The 19,149-nt window shown below is 42.4% G+C and overlaps 1 protein-coding gene across 7 annotated transcripts in view; it reads right to left on the bottom strand.

Annotated features, from left to right (window-relative positions):
- Positions 1 to 19,149, bottom strand: part of TENM2 (teneurin transmembrane protein 2) — a 610,087-nt gene that overhangs the window by 493,809 nt on the left and 97,129 nt on the right. The gene's annotated exons all lie outside the window — the stretch shown is intronic.

The following is a 19,149-nucleotide window of genomic DNA, read 5'->3' as shown; positions in this document are numbered from 1 at the left end:
CCGGGATGCCCATGACGGGAGAGTCCCGCAGGTATCCGGCCTTCATACAGAGTGGTGGCAGCGGCATTACAGAATTTTGGACACACTAGTTGGTACACTTTGGGTTGTAAATCAAACTCGGCACTAAATCTATCTGTATATTGGTTTTGCTGCTGGCTATAGAATCAGCTAAGCTTTATTTTTTCCAGCATCAACCCCAGGTCCCTTCAGTCTGACTTGTGCTTCATAACCCCTGCATCAGTGAACATTTTTTTTTCCCTAGACATTTCTTAAAAAGTAGATGACAGTGAGGGGAAGGAGCATCAGTCATTGGCAGGTGACAGCTACCCAGACCTCCAGTTGTGACTCTTAAGGTTACTCAAGGAGACTACTTCTTAGGAGGTTAATTTCTGCATTGTTTGAATCAAGGCAAACTTTTTTCTGGGAGGCCGGTTCATCTTTCAGAAAAAGTATGTAACTATTTAAAAATTCATTTAGCAAAATCCTAACTTCAAAAAATGAATGTCAAATGAAATTTGGAGGAGGAATTTCTTTAGCCTCACTTAAGGACATGCTTATTGATTTTAGAGAGAGGAGAAGGGAGAGGGGGAGCGAGAGAGAGAGAGAAACATCGATTGGCTACCTTCTGTACATACCCCAACTGGGGACCAAGCCTGTGCCCTGATGGGGAATGGAACCAGTGACCTTTTGGTCTGTGGGATGACGCTCCAACCAAGTGAGCCACACTGGCTGGGGAGAATTTTTTTTTTTCAAAACACAGTTTCATTATTCTCATTTTTTCCACACACACCCAAACACCTTTGGCTCGTTCCTCTCCTGGCTAACAGGCCAAGAGTTATTAGATTTTGAAGACTTGGTTGGGCAATTTCTGGCAATGAAATGGTTCAAGTTAATCTTCCCCAAAGTTATGGTATTTGCATTTCATGAGCACCACATATTCAAATGCGGGACACACTGTGCCAGTAGCTCATCGGACACCCGTGAGTTAGACAACATCATCCCTAATTGCAGATGGAAGATCTGAGGCTCAGAGGGATGGTATAAAAAGTCACGTATCGCAGTTTAATCAGTGGTCATTCTGTAGTGCAGGCCCAGGGCCGTCTGACTCTAAAGCTTGGGCTCTCAACTTCCACTTCATTCTGCCAACTGGGTGCATGCAAGCCAACCAGGCAGCCCTTCAGGGGACCAGTGCAAGAACTCCCAATGGCCTCATTTCCAGCACTGTGGTCCATCTGCCACAATGCTACAGTGTATTGATGACCATCCAGAAAAAAGCCCGCAGGCCATTTGGGCAACCTCTCAGCAGTTGGCTGTTTCATTTGTCAACCTAACCTGTCTTTCTCTTGGGGAGAAGGCACCTGGCTGGACAGCCAATGTGGCTACCTAATTGCAAATAGGGTATGAATCAATATACCTGTTTCTGCCGGAAGCACATACACAAACTCGATAGACCTTTGAGGTATGTATTTTTACAATCACGAGTACATAATTGATTAATTGCTTGCAATATATGAAATACGGTTGAGGAGATGCTGACAATGACGTTCTGTCTTCAGTAATTTCCCCCATGGGAATAATTCCCACCTATCAGTCCTGGCACTGGTTGTGCCAGTCACCTGAGCTGCTAATTAAAAACACAGATTCCTACACTTCATCCAAGACAAACTGAATCAGCCTATCCAGGGGTGATGATCTGGAAACTGTGTTTACAACAAAGCCCCAGGTGACAGCCAGAATTAGGAACTAATTCACTAAGTTAGAGTGAATGGGGGCAATTGTCTCGGGCCAATTCATTGGACTCTTCGATAAATATTTATTGACCTAATACTATGTGCCAAGCATGGTAGTAGACTCAGAGAACAAGCTGTGAACAGGGCAGATAAGGTCCGTCAGATGGAGCTTACAATTCAGTGAGGGGCGAACAGCCACACCAAGTAGACATATGCGCACACGAGATAATTTTAGGTCGCGGCATTGGAGTGATGGAGTGGGAAGGGAGATGGAGAGTCCCACTTAGCGCTGAATCGGGAAGCAGATGGTGGGGTAGAAAGGCAGAGGGTGAAGAACGAGCTATCCCTCACTCCCAAACGGAGCTAGAAAAATAGCGGAGACATTAACCACACGGTTGCAGATTTCAGAGCCGTGGCAGTTAGAAGTGAGGACAGGCGGGTCATTGCTTGTCACATACCTGCTGTAGGAAACTCTCAGAGATGACTGCTTGGACACCGGGGCTGGGATGCCCTCAGCCTCTCTTCCCCTGACCTCTCTTCCCTTTGCCTGTGGTGCTCCTCCCCTCAGCCCCTCCCCAGAGATGCCCCTCCTTAGACAGCTCTAAGACCTCCTCCCTCCTCCCTCCCCCCACCAGAGAAGTCCATGCATCTCTCCCTGACGTGGGGGATAAGCAGGGTGTGAACCAAGTACTGTTCAGTTGAATGCCCGTGCTCTTTCTGAAATACCACAGGGTAACATGTGGCAAAGGACTACTTTCTGGTGGGGGTGGTTGGGGGTGGGGGCAGCGCCGTGGGATGGGTGATGTGGGAATATCACAGGAAACTCTTGGTCTGTACACTCAGCTCCAGGGTCCTGCATACACTCTTCCCTTTAACAGGACCTCCACTGGGTGAAACCCTGCCGGGGGAAGACACGTGTGGCCCGCCTTAGGCCTTCCCTTGCCTATCTGCTTCTGCCTAGTTCCGTCTCTTGAAGTCTCTCAGGAGAACAAGAAGGAACTGTTCTTACAATACTTGTTTCAGCTCTTAGTCTTTCTGCATGCGAGCCAAGATGCGGAGAGAGTATTTCTGCAGACAGGGGACGAACAGTTCTTGTAAATTCGGCGATTGAGAAGATGCGGAGGAAATCATTTTTCCTCCAAAGAGTATGAAGATCCGGGAGAATGGGACTCACAGGGGCATGAGACCGAACGGAGGTGACAAGTCATCGTCCAGTGTATCCCCAAGTGTCGGCCACCCACAAAATGATAATGGGTGGGCACAGTGTCAAACATTGGGTTTCCAGAACATTTTCACTAGAAATACCTTGTCTTCAGTTTTCCATCCAACTCTCCGATTACGTTAATGAAGGAGAAAGTCTCATTTTGTTGCTAGTGTTTTTAAATACTTTGTGTCCCTTATATATACCTTACATTATATACATGTACATGGCAAAGACATTTATATATATGACATGTATATACAAATACATAAAATTATACATATATCACATATAGTTCTGTTATACTGGCATTCCATTCTAAACAGTAATATAATGTTTTCATTTTAAATACAACCACAGTAAAAGGGAATAATTGTTTCTAAACTATAGGTGGTGTTATAGATGTGGCAAAATTCAATGACAGAAAGTGACTCAGGTTTGGTAAACACTAAATCACCCCACCTCCTTTCTTTACAGACAAAAATGCTGAGTGAGGCCCAGAGAACTTAACTAATTCACAGCTGTTACAGAGCAGGGCGGGGGGTGGTTCACGATAAATTTTTACAGAAAGGATTCCCCCCTTTCTGTCTCTGGAGGTCCCCACACACACACACCTGCTACGTTTGAAATGCCCACTGCCAGAGGAAAGACATCTCTCAATGCCAGAGACTGGTGAAAAGGAAAGGAATTATTTATTTAAAAGTTACACAGACTTAGAGTAATGACTTAATGTCTTCAATAAGATACTAAAGTCCTCTAGAATACCCACAGATTGGCAGTCCTTCCCTCTCCCTATGCCCAGTCCTGGGTACCGTGTCTCAGGAAAAGAAGTAGAAGTCCGTGATTCAGGCTCCCGGCACCATCAGCTGTGTGGCTGCCGCAATCTCCAGGTAATCCAAAGCCATGTGGCACCTTCTCATGGCCCACCAGCAAGAGTCTTCTCTCCCCTTTTCTTCCTGGCAAAGTCTCTCCTGCTGCCTAAGCCGTGTGGCAAAAAGAAGCACCCCAAAACCATATGATCCTCTTCCCCATTTCAGAACTGTGTGGCCCTCCTTATCCACTTCAGAACCCCGTGCCCCTCTCTTTCTATGGCTGCTGCGCCTAGGTTTAAATCCCAGCGTCCATCTTCCTTTGCAGCCCCATTTCCGACTCCTCCTACAGTCAGTTACACCTGCCAGCATCCCCGTATTCTTCCAGCTTTACTGGGCTGCCATAATAAGTCGGGGCAGGTGTGGCCCCATGGCATGGAGCCAATCATCTTCAAGTTCTCACGCAGGCCCTGTAACCAGGGGGAGTTGCTTCCCAGACCCATCTTGGGTGGAATTCGCTCCCATCCCCCTGGCTCAAAGCATGGCCACAGCTATTTAACACATCCATGAAACCAGTTAAAGGTTATAGATATGTTAAATGACCATGCCAGGGGTTAGCTGTTGCTACCCAAAACAGCTCTGAATGGCCCTGTTCCATGTGTCCCATCCCCCCTGGCTCAGGCTTGTGGGGGTGAGGACATCCTACATATATTTTTCTAATATTTCCTGGACACCTTGAGTTCTGGACCCCATTACAAATCCCTTCTTGGGGCCCTCCTCTTGGCTGCACCCTGCTTCACAGCCACAGAACTATTTAGTGGCAACACTACTTAGTATGTAGGTCTCTCCATCCAGTGTCCTTTTCAGGATGTAAAGAAAGATGTTTGTGCGATTATCAGAAAGTCTTCCCAAATGAATAAAGCAAAATAACTGGTGGAGTTGAGAAACTCTATGGTAAATGTCTATATGCAAATTCAGAAAAATAAAAAACAACAGAGATAGAATAGGTTCTAAGCCCTAACCTGTTCGGTCTAGCAGTGTGCCAAGGAGAAGTCACCAGACGTTCCTGAACTTCACCTCCCTCTTCTGTTGTAGACAAAGAAACGAACCCCCAGAACACCAATGAAAGTATAACCCTACTTATTTCAGAAGGGTGGAAAAATTAAGGAAGACGGCAACAGAAAGGCGTGACACAGAGGAAGTAATTACATATACAACATTCATTTTTTTTCCTTCTGCCCCTCAAAATATGTTTCCACCCATGCTCTTTCCTAAAGTCCACTTCTCCCATTCCCAGATGATTTTATTTTTCTATTCAAATAGGAGGTGGGGCTCTCAGGCTCGTGAGCCAAGAATTACGGCGCACCTAGTCAGCACTTGGCACCGGGAGCAAAATTAGTAGCAGCAGTAGAGCTACTCGGATTTTTTTTTTTTTAGAGAAAGATTATTTAGAAAGTCACAGAGGTTAGAAGAAATGAGCTATGGAAGAAATGGGCCTAGGAATCAAGTTACAGAGGCAGCGGGGCCCTTGGCACTTAGGGGAAAGAGAGAGGCCAGAAAAGTCGCCTGAGGGAAGTGGGTGGGGAAAGGCTGGGACGAGCTGAGACTGAGCAGGAGGGAGGGAGAAGCTCTGGGAGATTTTTTAAAAGAGCATAGAAAGAGGTCAGGACTGAGTTAAGCACTCCTCCCTTTCCCTGGGCTGATAGGATTGAATCAAAACAGGACCCACCTCTCCAAGACAAGACATTCTGAGGGAGACCAATGGAGAACCGGGGGCTGGGGGGGTGGGGAGCATTTAAAAAATTGCATTTTCTTTTTTAAAATGACACACGGAGATAAACACAAGCATGGTCATCACATCTCTCTCTTTGCCATTGGCTGTGTCCGTGTCTGTGATGTCCGTGAACAGCACCCCTCAGCTCTCCTGCAGTGGGGACAGCGGGGACAGAGGTGAGGGAGCTCCAGTTGCCGAGCCTCCCGTGGATCCGCGGTGAGGCCAGGCTCCCCGGCTGCTCACAGCTCGGTGGATAAACTAGTTCATGCCCATTTCGGTGGATGTCGGAAAACTCTGATGGGCACCTTCAGCTCCTCGCCATTGCACTGGCGGACGTTTTTAAAGAATGCGCCAGGGCCTGAGACTCTTTCACCCAACCCCCTTCCTTCCCACTCTCCTGTCACCCTGGTGTCCCACTCATACTGTCATCTGAAGGCTCTTCCCACCTTCTGCACTTCTTTTTTGTTCACAGGTCTTTCCATACCCCACCCCCGCCAAACTTGCATTTTTAATTCTGCATTTGTATCTGCTTCTCAGAGGACCCCAAATAACACAACCTTGTTGCAAAAGTTCAACTACGTCCAAACAGACAAATGTGCACAGGGTTTAAGATGAGTAACTAACGGGGAACTCAGACATGTCCCCGTTGGTTATCATAAAAAGGAAAAAAAAAGGTCCGTTGGCATTCTGTGTAAACTTATGACCACATTTAATCACCCAAAGTGTACCTTCACTGACTACCAGATGTGCCATTAACCATTTCTGAAATAAGCGAAATAAAATCACCCAGCATGAGAAGGCTGTGCAGTAAGTCAGTCCCAACAGATGGTGTTTATTTTGTCACTGCTTGTGTTAAAAAATTACCACCTAGTGCCACCAAATCCACTCCTTTAAGGTGGAAGCTTTATGTAAAAATTGCTACGGAAAATGCAGTATTTTATCAGTTATAACTGAGTTCCTTAAAATCCGAGCACTTGTTTTCATGGTTTTCGGTTTTCTAGGACACGCTGCAATACTCAGGAGATGGGTTTGTATAAATCTGACACGACGGAGCATTTTGCCAGCAGCTCTGTCTTGCAACATGCAATCTGTTTGGCGTTTCAAACAAAGTTGGTACATGAATTAGCTGGAGTACTAGTGTTGTGAGGACCAAGACGGAAATTCCTGAATTAAACCACCACCTTCTGCAGTGCGATATGGTCTACACGCCCAACCACAGGGAAGCATTTCAATACCTTATCGCGTGCCCCTTACAATGCAGTCACGAGGAGAATCATGAAAAAATGATTCCCCTGAAGAGTACAGAGCAAGCTTGGGAAAAGTTCACAATACATTAAGTAAAACAATTATAAAACCATAAGTGAAAGACGATGCCATTTTTCTTTCAACACACACACTGAGAGCTGTAAGCAGAGCTTAGGAGCAGGGAATCTTGGGCCCGGCTCTCTGAGAGCAAATCCTGGCTCTGACACACACACCTTCCAAACCTTGCTGTCTCTGCCCCTGCTTCTCTGCATACAGGGCTGATCATACCAGTGTACTTCATTCACAGGGCTCCTTGAAGGGTTAAGTGCAAAGCATTTTAAAATATGCCTGGCACGGAGCAAGTGTCACATAAATATTATTTTTACTGTTTTAATTTTTTATTACATACCATTGTAGAGAAAGCCCTGGAAACATATTTTTCACAATGTTAATCGTGATTCTTGCTAAATGGTAAGTAAGATTGCAAAGGATTTTCAAGTTTTTTTTTTTTCTTGGCTTAATTTGTTTATTTCAATGTTTTCTCACACATGCAAAAAGTACCATTTGGAAAGAAGAAGGGGAGAGAACGGAAGAGGAAGAGGGAAAATTTTCACATGGTTTTGCGCACCAGATTCTGCTACTATAAAGTGTATAGTTGGATGGATACAGTGGCTTAATTTTTTTGTCTTAAACTCAAAGAACCTTGATCATTTAGAATGTTTCTTGAAATATCTTAAGTAAAACATCTGTGGACTCTCGACCTAAATGCTAGCAGGGTAAGCAAACAAAATCAGATGTCAATCAACGTGAGGATGGAAAAATGTGAAAACTCCGGGTAGAGGGGGAAAGAGTTTTTCTGTGATCAATAGGTTGGAAATAAATGGACTCCCTTCACAATGCTTTCATTTCACCCTCCCCTACTTTATGATAAAAATTAAACTTTTTTTTGTTGTTAAAAAACAGTGCTCTCTTTAATGTTCTAGCATATGTATAATTTTTTAAAAAATATTCTGACAACTATACTGAATAAAAATACAAGATACATATATGCTTAAGTATGTGAATTAGTCAAATGTCACGTGAGTGCCATTTTATTCAAACTTTGTTTCCTGATACCCTACGGAACAGCCTGAATCAGCTTCCCGAGGTGGCCAGAGAACACAGCCCTGAAGCTCAGAGGCCAGACGCCAAATGATAAAGTTAAAGCAGAGCTCTAGCCTCCCCATGTCTGGATGTCCTTTTTGTTAACGATACATGTCTGGAAATGGTTTTAAAAAATTTGACAACAGATTTTTGAAGAAGAAGGAATCAAGTTGAAGAGACCAGAACTGTTTCTGCCACCCCAGGATTTGAACAAGAACTTGGCAATGACAAGAGCAGCTCTTAAGATGAGGGATCCCCCATGTACTGAGAAGTCACCACCTCCACTTCTCGCGGTTCTGTATTCTTTAATATCTGGGGCATCACTACCCCAGCAAAGCCACGGTGGCACAATGGTACACTAGTCCCATGTTTTTTCTTAGTCCCCACAGTTAGGCTGACTGCCAAGAAAATTCCAGAACACATCTCTGAACATCATCTCTTTCCATAAGAATGGCCCTTGTGGTACTGAATGAGGTTGCCATAGAAACTCATCAGGCCCTACTTCTGCGGAGACCTACCTGCTTTCCTGCTCTGTAAACATGTTTCCATTTTTAAAGCCCTCACTCAATCAAAGTGACGCTGTGCAGCCACTACCTGGAGAAAACAGGCCCTCTGCGTGATACTCAGCAACCTTCGGGCTGTGGAATGTGCCGAATAGACGCCTGAGAGGAAATAAATCTTAACAAATGTGCCACAGCATCTTTCAACTCTTAAGTCATAAAGACATGCATCATCATTCACTCAGGGAAGCGACTTTTCCATCTCTAATCTAAAACACTCAGGATAAGAAAAAGTCATAGACTCTACATAAAACTGTCTTTTTGGTCATGAAAGCATGAATTTGCATTGCTTCAGCATTAAAAAGGGGTTGGCCTACCCTTCTCACACACAGGCACTCAGTGCGTCCTTACAAAGCTGTCCTTTGCCACCGAATGGGTGGGTGATCGCAGCAAATAATAGTACGTGATGGACAAAGTTCAGCCTTATTCTGTGTCGGGCACTATTGTGAGAGCCTTGACGCATTGCTTTATTTAATCTTTGCATCGGTCATTTGAGAACATCCACTTTGTATCCCCATTTTACAGGAGAGGACATTGAAGCTAAAAGATGGTAAGTGACTTGCTCCAGGTAACAGCTACTACTGGTGGCCACGCTAGATTTGAACTCAAGTTACCTCCTGAAGCAAACTGATACCTGGATTCCATCAGCTGGCAACCAACTGCTGCAGGTGACTGGAAATCCTCGCGGGTGTTCTTATCCAGCCTTTGTGTCCTGTCACCTCTGTGGCCTTTACTCGTTTTTGGAAAGGTAAATGCATCCTGTCGTTAGTAATAGGGACAAGCTGATTCTTAAAAGTGACCTCTCACAGGGTATTGTGTCTCATCATGGATTACCTGTCTTCCTTGAATTGCCTCAACTCCTGAGTTCTCTTAATGATGCTTAGAATTAAACTGTTGAGAAGATTTTTGACTCAAAAATGTTTTCATGGTTTCAGATTCTGGAACCAGGTAGAAGCTTATCAGTATGAAATAGAAGTGAAAACTCTCTGAAAAAGAATTACTGATAGAGCGATGAACTGGCAGTACCAACCACTGAGATATTGAAAAAGCATTTCCTCCCAACAGTATTTAAAAGATCGTCTCAGGGATTCCCAGGAAAAAGTACATTAAAGAGAGAGGGGGAAAGGAGAGAGGGAGGGAGAGAGAGGGAAGGAGAGAGAGGGAGGGGGAGAGAGGTAGAGAGAGAGGGGGGGAAAGGAGAGAGAGGGAGGGAGAGACAATATTGCTTGATTCAAGCTGGAATATAAAAGTCAGAATCACATGTACTTGGGGTGTGGAACAGAAGGAGAGGGTTTATTTTGGCATGGCGGATATGGGGTCTGTGGAAATAAAAAGGAGATAACGTAATCTTCAAAGACGGTTCCTTCTTTTTTTTTCATGAAACTACATTTGAGTCACTTTTCAAAAATATAATTTATACTCAACAGTAAAAACATTCCATGATTCTCTTTTCAGGTTGTTTTCGGAAGCTGCAGATTTTGACAGTAATGAGGAGGAAGGCTTAACTATTGATGACAGACAGTCTCTCGAGGTGAGAGAGTCTGTTTCCAAAATGTGAACCTCGGACGGGAACCACCAAGACGGTGCTGGGTACAAGCTGAGAGCTGATGCCCTAGATTTCCTAAGATCTCGTTTGGGTGTCAGTGTTCCCTCTCCATTGAAGAGCCATGCTGTCCTCGGGCTAATGGCTTTAGGGCTACATGCCACAGTTGTTCTCATCTGTAACATGGTGATATTAGCAGAATCTGTACATTCATTAAGAGGACTTTCGTGAATTAACTGAGATAAGAATGAGAGCGTGGCTCAGTATAGTAGGTGCTCAATAAAGATGGGTGTGACCTTGTTGTGACAGTTACGACAACTACTGTTAGTCTTACTATTGAAAGGGAAAGGATTTTTGGTGATGGAAGAAAACAATGTCCTCACAATAGTGTAGAGAAACCCTTTCCAGCTGGTGTGCTGCAAAAATTTTTAAAACATGCAAAACCTGAGTATTCAATCGGGGGAGCTGACCTCTTTTCCCTTAGAGTATTAAATTAAAAAAGACAATAGCCAATAAATGTAACAATAGCATCTGGTGTGAATGTTGTTTCTTGAACCATAAGTATATAGGTCATACAATGGGGTTGCATCTTATTGGCCACGACTGTCTCACAATAAGGTTGTATCTGATCGGTTAATTCTTGGTACCAGAAATCCTTATATACAAGTATAGGCACTTGAATTTTTAAAAAGTCATTTTGGAGCAAAAAGGGTAAGTAATTACTATTATTCTTACTATTTTGTAAGTCAATCAAAATCATGCCTATTTTTGTCCGATTGGCAAAAAATATATATTTTTTGCTGTGCTGCAGAATTTTAGTAATTAGTTTGTATGCCATGAGATGAAAGGGGTTGAAAATTGCCAGGGTGGAGCACACTTTATTCGTACAATAAAATATTTTGCTAAATTCTTTCATTGTTTCTCATCTTGCAAGTCCAGAACAATGGGCAGCGTATGGAGGAATCTTTCCTTAAATATTTCCCAAGCTCTGTCTGAGGGTACAAGATTTCTTCACTTGCTGCAGATGCATTCTCTGGCTTTCTAAGTCATTTGCACCGCAAATGAAATGTCAGTGTGTGACCTTATTCCTGATCAGGCAGATACAGAGTGGTCCATTTTTTGGTGCTGAAGATACAGTGGGTGATCTGGGAGATTCCAGAATGCAAAAGCCTTCTGCTCTGTGTCAGTGCCTGCAGAAAGGCTATTCCAGTGCTCACCCGCAGGACACCTGAGAGCCAGGAAGCAACATTTGGAGAGACCATCAAGCAGGTGGGACAGGTAGCCAAGACTGAGGCCATCTGTCTCCCGGAGAAGAATCCAGAGGATGTTAAAGACTCATCAGAGGGGCTTGGGTGTGCACTTTATGCTTTTCCTCATCAAAATAAATCTGAGTGTTGGGCCGGATCCTATCACTGAATTATGGCTGTGGGAGAGGAACTGAAACAGGTGGTCCTTTTGCCAGCTGCCGGGCCAGACCCTCTGGTTTGTCCCACTGCCACATCTACACAGAATGTGCGATCCGTCATTTGCATAAGCTCGGGAAGCCCCGGGCAAGCAGTATGGCCACCAGGCCACCCAAGAGGCATTTCCTTTATCCAAGTACTACATGCAATTTTAATTCAAAAATACTTCCAAACACATTAGAATCATCATAAATAAGAGTGCAGTGTGGCAGAGGGTGAAGCTGGCAGGCCATTCACAGACTGATTGTTATTAAAACTAACGTTACTATGATTCCGTCAATTATTTCTATACTTGGGAATGTTTTATTTTCTTCCAAACCTCTTTACATGCTTCTGTGAGTTTCATTATAATGTCAGGTGTCCCTTTCACAGGAACATAAATTTCATGTCTGACGAATGTGGTTTTCACCGTCTCAGGAAACCATTCTATTCTGGTGCATGGAGAAAATGACAATGTTTTTCCTAATGCTGCCCGTGTTTATTCCCACACAGAAACCCAATTATCAGCAGCTTTGGGGACTCCATTCCAGTCAGCCAGATGTTTACATAACAACAACAGCACACTCTAGTTTTTAATGATGAACATAATGGATGTTATTCTATTTCACAAGAACAATGATCTCCTCCTAAGAGGTTAACGATACATGTGCAATCAGAAAGTTAGATGACATCGTGGGACCATCTTTTCTTTGAGCAACTAGAACCAAGGAACATGAAAATGGCAGCCGAGGCCACTTCTATTTTCTTGACAGTCCTACCTCGAATGTGCAGTAAGAGAGACATGGCCCTGCCTGTCTCAAAGCTACTAGAGGAGGCCGATGATAAATATTCAGCCAAACAAATACGTATAATTAATACAGATTGTGACAACTGCCTTGAGAAAAAATAAGTGTAGTTGCTGTTATTATTATTCATTAGTACAGGAAAATATGCTAACAAGCATCCAACACATTAAAAAGAAGTCGTGTGTTTCAACAGCAGTAGAGTCTTGATAGACATACCAGAATCCAACAAGAACAATTTTTCAAAGTTGTTTATAATTGCTAACCACAGAGCAGCAGAGGAGAACATTGCTTCCATACAAACACGTTTCTATGAAAAAGCATTCTCTTTGTGTGTGTGCTCTTGGTCTCTCCGCACAAACAGCATGTGCACAAAAACACACACGCACAGCCCTGAGAGCAGGTGTGAATTCCAGAATGGCAGAATGCGTTTAGCTAAACAGTGCATAAGTGATTTGGAATTAAAGCAGAGGAAATCAATCACCTAGATAGAGGACAAGACTGAAAGAGCTGAAAATGCTTCTTTTTCATCTTGGCCATTTTTGACAAAGACACGGGTAACTGGGTTCTCTCATACCACTGGAGGTAGAATAAATTGGCACAACCTCTGTCTGAGTGCCATGGCTCAGTGGGTTGGGTGTTGTCCTGCAAAGCAAAAGGTTGCTGGTTCGATTCACAGTGAGGGCATGTGCCCTGGCCAGGTCCCTGGTTGGGGGTGTGCGAGAGGCAACCTATCGATGCTTCTGTTTCTCTCTTTCTCCCTCCTTTCACTTCTCTCTAAAAACGGCCACCCTCAATAAAACAACCAACAGCAAGTGCTGGAGAGGATGTGGAGAAAGGGGAGCCCTTTTGTACTGTCAGTGGGAATGCAGGTTGGTGCAGCCACTGGGGAAAGCTGTATGGAGATACCTCAAAAAATTAAAACTGAATCTGCCTTTTGACCCAGTGATCTCACTTCTGGGAATATATATGAAGGAACCCAAAACACTAATTCAAAAGAACATAAGCACCCCTATATTCACTGCAGTGTTATTTACAATCACCAAGATACGGAAGCAGCTGAAATGGCCATCAGTAGATGAGTGGATAAAACAACTATGGGCCATTTACACATGGGCCACTACTCAGCCATAAAAAAGAAGAAAATTTTACCCTTTGTGACAGTATGGATGGATCTGGAGAATGTTACACTAAGTGAAATAAGCCAGAAAAAGACAAATACCATATGATCTCACTCATATGTAGAATCTGATGAACAAACTGAACTAATGAGGAAAACAGAGACAAACTCATAGATGGAGAGCTGATGACAGCTAGTGGGGATGGTTTAGGAGGTAGAGGGACAGAACAAAAAAGAAAAAGGACTCATGGACATGGACAACAGTGTAGTAGCTGCTGGAGGCAAGGAGGTATAAGGGAACTAAAAGGTAATGCAAAAAAATATGATAAAGATAAATAAATAAATAAAAATAAACAAAATCTTTTAAAAAATTGGCACAACCTTTTTGGAGGGAAAATATATATGTTTATAGATTATATATAAGTATATGCACACACATATATGCATACATGTATGTATATATACATAAATAATTGAATATGAATATATGTACATAACACATACTTAGACTATAAACATATATGCTTGATCTGGTAAGTCTAATGTTATGCATATGTCCTACAGAAATTAACTGTATGTACAAAGACGTCCATTTCAACATCATTTGTAACAATGAATAAGACGGATACAACTTAAACGTTCTTTAGAAGGAGAATGCTGATATTATTGTGCTTTCCCTTCTGGAAAGAGCTGCAGCTATTAAAGTAAGTGAGCTAGGATGCATTTCCTAAATGGAAAGCTACCCATAACATGCCATTAGAAGAAAAGAAAGTTGCAGAACTATATGTAGTACACAATCACCTTTTTATTTAAGAAGAAGAAAAAGAAGCTGTGTGTGCACATGTAAATACTAGAAAAATTCTAAAATCAAGCAATAGAATTAGAAATGTGATTTGGACTATGGCTTTAGGGAGTTTATCCAACAATTCATAAGTATATCTAATTATAGAGTAAAAACTCTTGTTTTGAAGTTTAACTTCATTACTGCTTCAAAATGCAAAAAAGATAAATTAGAAAAACCCATTATATAGCTAGCAACTTACATCACAACTTCTTTTGTTACTTCCTGAAACTGTTTTCTGGAGGCACAAATAAAATAACAACATCATTTAAAGACAGTTTATAACAGAGAATCAATTGAGGTTTATTTCTTAACATGTACTAAACACTTAAAATGTGTCAAGCAGTGAGTTAGGTTCTACATTTATTGAAAAAAAAAAAAAACCCCAGTAAATGGCTCAGAGTTTCATGGGGATAAAGCAAAATAACCAGTGCAACCCAGAGCGACAAAGGTGTGTGTTAAGTCCCTGCTTTGATCTCCCTGTCTTGCCATTTCTGCCTCCTAAGTACGGCACCTGTCCAACCACTTCCTAGCTGTCTGTCCTCTTGGGCTTTCTAAACTGTGGGTCTCCCCAGCTCACTCTGCATAAACACATGCTGATGTATTTATCTGTCCTTCACAGAACATCCTAACTGGAACTTAGAGACCATTCTGACTTCTCTTCTACCTGGTCCCTGAGCTTCAACTCTATCCTTCTCCCTCTGGCCCATGACGTTGGGTTCTTCAATCCACCACTTCCTCATTTGCCCCAAATCTGATCATAATCTATCTCTGCCTGAAAAATTATCCCCTGTCCCACTCTTTTGCTGAATTCTTGCTTATCCTTCAGCTTTATTTTTATTATTATTTTTTCACTGAGTGTTTTAAAACTTTCAGTGTTCTCTCATATATATATTTTCTTATAGCCTCTATTCGTGTGTGTTTTCTCTATAAATCTATAAGCACTATAAAGGTAGGGATCATTTCTTTCTTTATCACCATCCCTAGTGCCTAAGTACTGTACCCAGCATAAAACAGGTTCAACATTGTTTGAAAGGAATGGAGTGATTAATTAAATAATTAGGCTGCAAAGCCTGTGGGGAGTGTGAAAAAGAATCTGCCAGGGCCTGAGGATACGTCCTCCAAAGTCTGTATCTTGAAGAACGACAAGGAAAAGACAAAGGTGATGCAGAGACAGACTCTGATACTTAGGTGATTATATTCAATAAAATCTGTGTTCACTTAAAAATAAAGAACATCTTGGCCCATGAAAGAGCTGAGTTTCAAAGAGCCGTTTCCACAATGAAGCCTGGGCCATAATTGCTATTCATTCTAGAAAAGATGCCATCTTATCCCAGGTGACCACTGCAAAGAAGAAAGCTCAGCTTTCTTTTCTTTCTATGTGTGGAGACAGACACTACACATTAGCTTCTTCACTGGCATGAGCAAACCCCTTCTGCAGAATATGGATCCAGGATACAAATCTAAATTGCTTTATGATGTCAGAGGAGTAGCAATTTCTAACAACACATTTCAGGAAAACAGCCTAAGAAATTAGTTTTTAAGATTTCCCTAACAAATGATCCTTTCTAAAATAAAAAACCTGTGTTCAGCACACATAGAGAAAACTGGTTAAGTGTTGAATTATGAATATAACACATTGAAATTCATTACAATTGCATACCCCCTTAACTTTAAAAAAAGTCTAATTACTACTAATCTAAACTGAATAAAAGAAGTACATCTATAGTACTTGCTGATAACATGTGAATTCGTGCCAGGATTCCTGAATTGAGAAAATGCTTTCATTTTAACAGCCAGAGCGTTGGAATCTAATAAATTATCTATTTTATTCTTAGCACATGTGAATGTGGGGAAATAAGTATCTTATAGCAATATAGTTTAACATATTATCAATACTGTTCCCCCCACCAGGTAGATTTTGAAGACTGTATAGGTAGATGATAAAAGGGTAAATCACATTGGAAAGTTAGAGAGAAATCAGAAAGGCTACAAGAAATAGTGCTGTGGCAGCTGACAGGAAATTACAGGTCCTTCATCAAAACCCAGACAGCCACAGCTACCTCCTAACTCAGGCTCAGAGCTTCATAATGTGATTAGGTTTGCAAGAGGGTGCATTTGTGTTTTGGTTTTCTTTTAATCACTTTAAGTTCAGCTCAACTTCCAACTGTCTACTGATTGACTGCAGTTATCATGGCGACAATAAAGAGATCGTCAACTTTGCCGAAGAAAAGTTATTAAATTTTAGTTTTCCTAAAGGGAGACATTCCCTGTGACGGTAATTGAAAAAAAAAATAAAATCTTTATTGACATTCTTTGAGGGAAAATACAATATTCAACATTTAGGCTGAAGCTAGATAAGGTAAAGGAAATGCAGATTTGAAGCAATTATACAGACAAAGTCAGCCATGAAAATTGGCTGTAAGAGAAGGTTGTCTTGTCTGTTCTCCTTCTGGTCTGACTGGCAGCCAGGCTGTCTTCTTTTGCACTTTAACTCACTCACACGCACACTCGCTCACTCTGCAAACATTGACTGAATGCCTAAAAATGTGATGCACCTTTTCCCTCAAATGAGAGCCAGGCCAATGGGTTCTCGGGGGTGGAACCAAGACTAATAAACCCATAGGTGCACTTCAAGGCTGTGAATGCTATAACAAACACAGACGAGAAGAGAAAGAGAATCACTCTGCATGTAGAATCTGCCTATCAACTACTTTTACCAACCTCCAGACAGCCATCGAGGTGAAAAAGGTCCTGCATTCGGTATATAGGGGCCCCTTTTTTTTTTTTTTTTAATATATTTATTGATTATGCTATTACAGTTGTCCCATTTCCCCCCCACTACACTCCATCCTGCCCACCCCCCTCCCTCCCACATTCCCCCCCTATAGTTCATGTCCATAGGTCATACTTATAAGTTCTTTGGTTTCTACATTTCCTACACTATTTTTACCCTCCCCCTGTCTATTTTCCACCTATCATCTATGCTACTTATTCTCTGTACCTTTCCCCCTCTCTCCCCCTCCCACTCCCTTAATGACAACCCTCATGTTCTAGTTGTTTGCCTAGTTTGCTCTCGTTTTTGTTTTATGTGTGGCCGTTAATAACTGTGAGTTTGCTGTCATTTTTACTGTTCCTATTTTTGATCTTCTTTTTCTTAGGTAACTCCCTTTAACATTTCATATAATAAGGGCTTGGTGATGATGAGCTTCTTTAACTTGACCTTATCTGAGAAGCACTTTATCTTCCCTTCCATTCTAAGTGATAGCTTTGCTGGATACAGTAATCTTGGATGTAGATCCTTGCGTTTAATCTTGGGTAATGTAATTATGATGTGCCTTGGTGTGTTCCTCCTTGGGTCCAGCTTCTTTGGGACTCTCTGATCTTCCTGGACTTCCCGGAAGTCTATTTCCTTTGCCACATTAGGGAAGTTCTCCTTCATTATTTGTTCAAATAAGTTTTCAATTTTTTGTTCTTCCTCTTCTCCTTCTGGCACCCCTATAATTCGAATGTTGGAACGTTTCAAGATGTCTGGGAGGTTCCTAAGCCTCTCCTCATTTTTCCAAGTTCTTGTTTCTTCATTCTTTTCTGGTTGGATGTTTGTTTCTTCCTTCTGGTCCATACCATTGATTTGAGTCCCAGTTTCCTTCTCATCACTATTGGTTCCCTGTACATTTTCCTTTGTTTCTCTTAGCATAGGCTTCATTTTTTCATCTGTTTTTCGAATAGATTCAACCAAGTCTGTGAGCATATTGATAACCAGTGCTTTGAACTGTGCATCCGATAGGTTGGCTATCTCTTAGTCGCTTAGTTGTATTTTTTCTGGAGCTTTGAAGTGTTCTGTCATTTGGGCCATTTTTTTTTTTTTTTTTTGTCTTGGCCCGTCTGTTACTTTAAGGGGCGGAGCCTTAGGTGTTCACCAGGGCGGGGTAACGCTGGTTGCTGAGCTGTGACGCTGTACGAGGGGGAGGGGCCGAGTGGGAGCAATGGCGCCAGCCTCACTCTCCTCCGGATTTCAATCCTTCACTCCGCTACCCACAATCAAACTGGGCCACTCTGGTGCTGGTTCCCGAGTAAGTGGGCCTGTGCACACTCTAGGCCCCTGTGGGTCTCTCCAACAACCCCTCCTGTGAGGCTGGGAGTCTCTCCTGCTGCTGCCCCAACCCCCAGGGGCACTTTCAATCAGAGGTTTGAGGCTTTATTTCCTGGAGCTGGAGCCCTGGGTTGCACGGTCTGCTTCTCTGCCCGCCGTTCGTCCGGTTTATCTGTGGGCGAATGTGGTGCCGCAAGGTGCTATCCGCCACTCTGCCTGCCCCACTCTCCGCCTCTCTGAGTCCGGCCCTCTGGGTTTATCTGCGCAGATGTGGGGCCGCAGGGTCTGCTAGTGCTCGGACTGCCTGCGCCATTTGTCCCACACTCCGCCAGTCTCAGTCCCGCCACAGCCACTCGAGTCCTCTCCACCCCGGTGCCCGTCTCCGTAGGGGCCCCTTTTTATGGTTTATTTTGAGAGGTAGGACTTAATCTACTAGATGTGATAATCATAAATGTTTAACATCTGGCTTTTTAAAATAAATACTTTTCCCTGATTAGAAATATAGTATATATTCATTGTAGAGAATTTAGAAAATATAGGAAGAAATACAAAAATAAAAGAAATAGAAGACTCATCTGTCATGTCATTTTGGAAGTAGTCATAATTTTATTTCAGATATTTCTAATCCTTAGTGTGTGTGTGTGTATGCATTAAAATCTATTCTTGTACATTACAAGAAGAGTGTTAGATAGACTACTTTGTACCTGTCATTGCAAATTTTATAATATATTATAAATACTATGCTATATTTTAAAATATTGTTCTACATACATCATGATTTTAAGTCACATATTATTTTATTGCATTAATGCTTCAATTTATTTAACCTATTGGTTACTAATAAA

The sequence above is a fragment of the Desmodus rotundus genome, chromosome 6, assembly GCF_022682495.2.
Source record: "Desmodus rotundus isolate HL8 chromosome 6, HLdesRot8A.1, whole genome shotgun sequence".
In the NCBI taxonomy this organism is placed as follows: domain Eukaryota; kingdom Metazoa; phylum Chordata; class Mammalia; order Chiroptera; family Phyllostomidae; genus Desmodus; species Desmodus rotundus.
The sequence above is the reverse complement of the archived record's forward strand: the minus strand, read 5'-3'. Positions and strand labels throughout refer to the sequence as shown.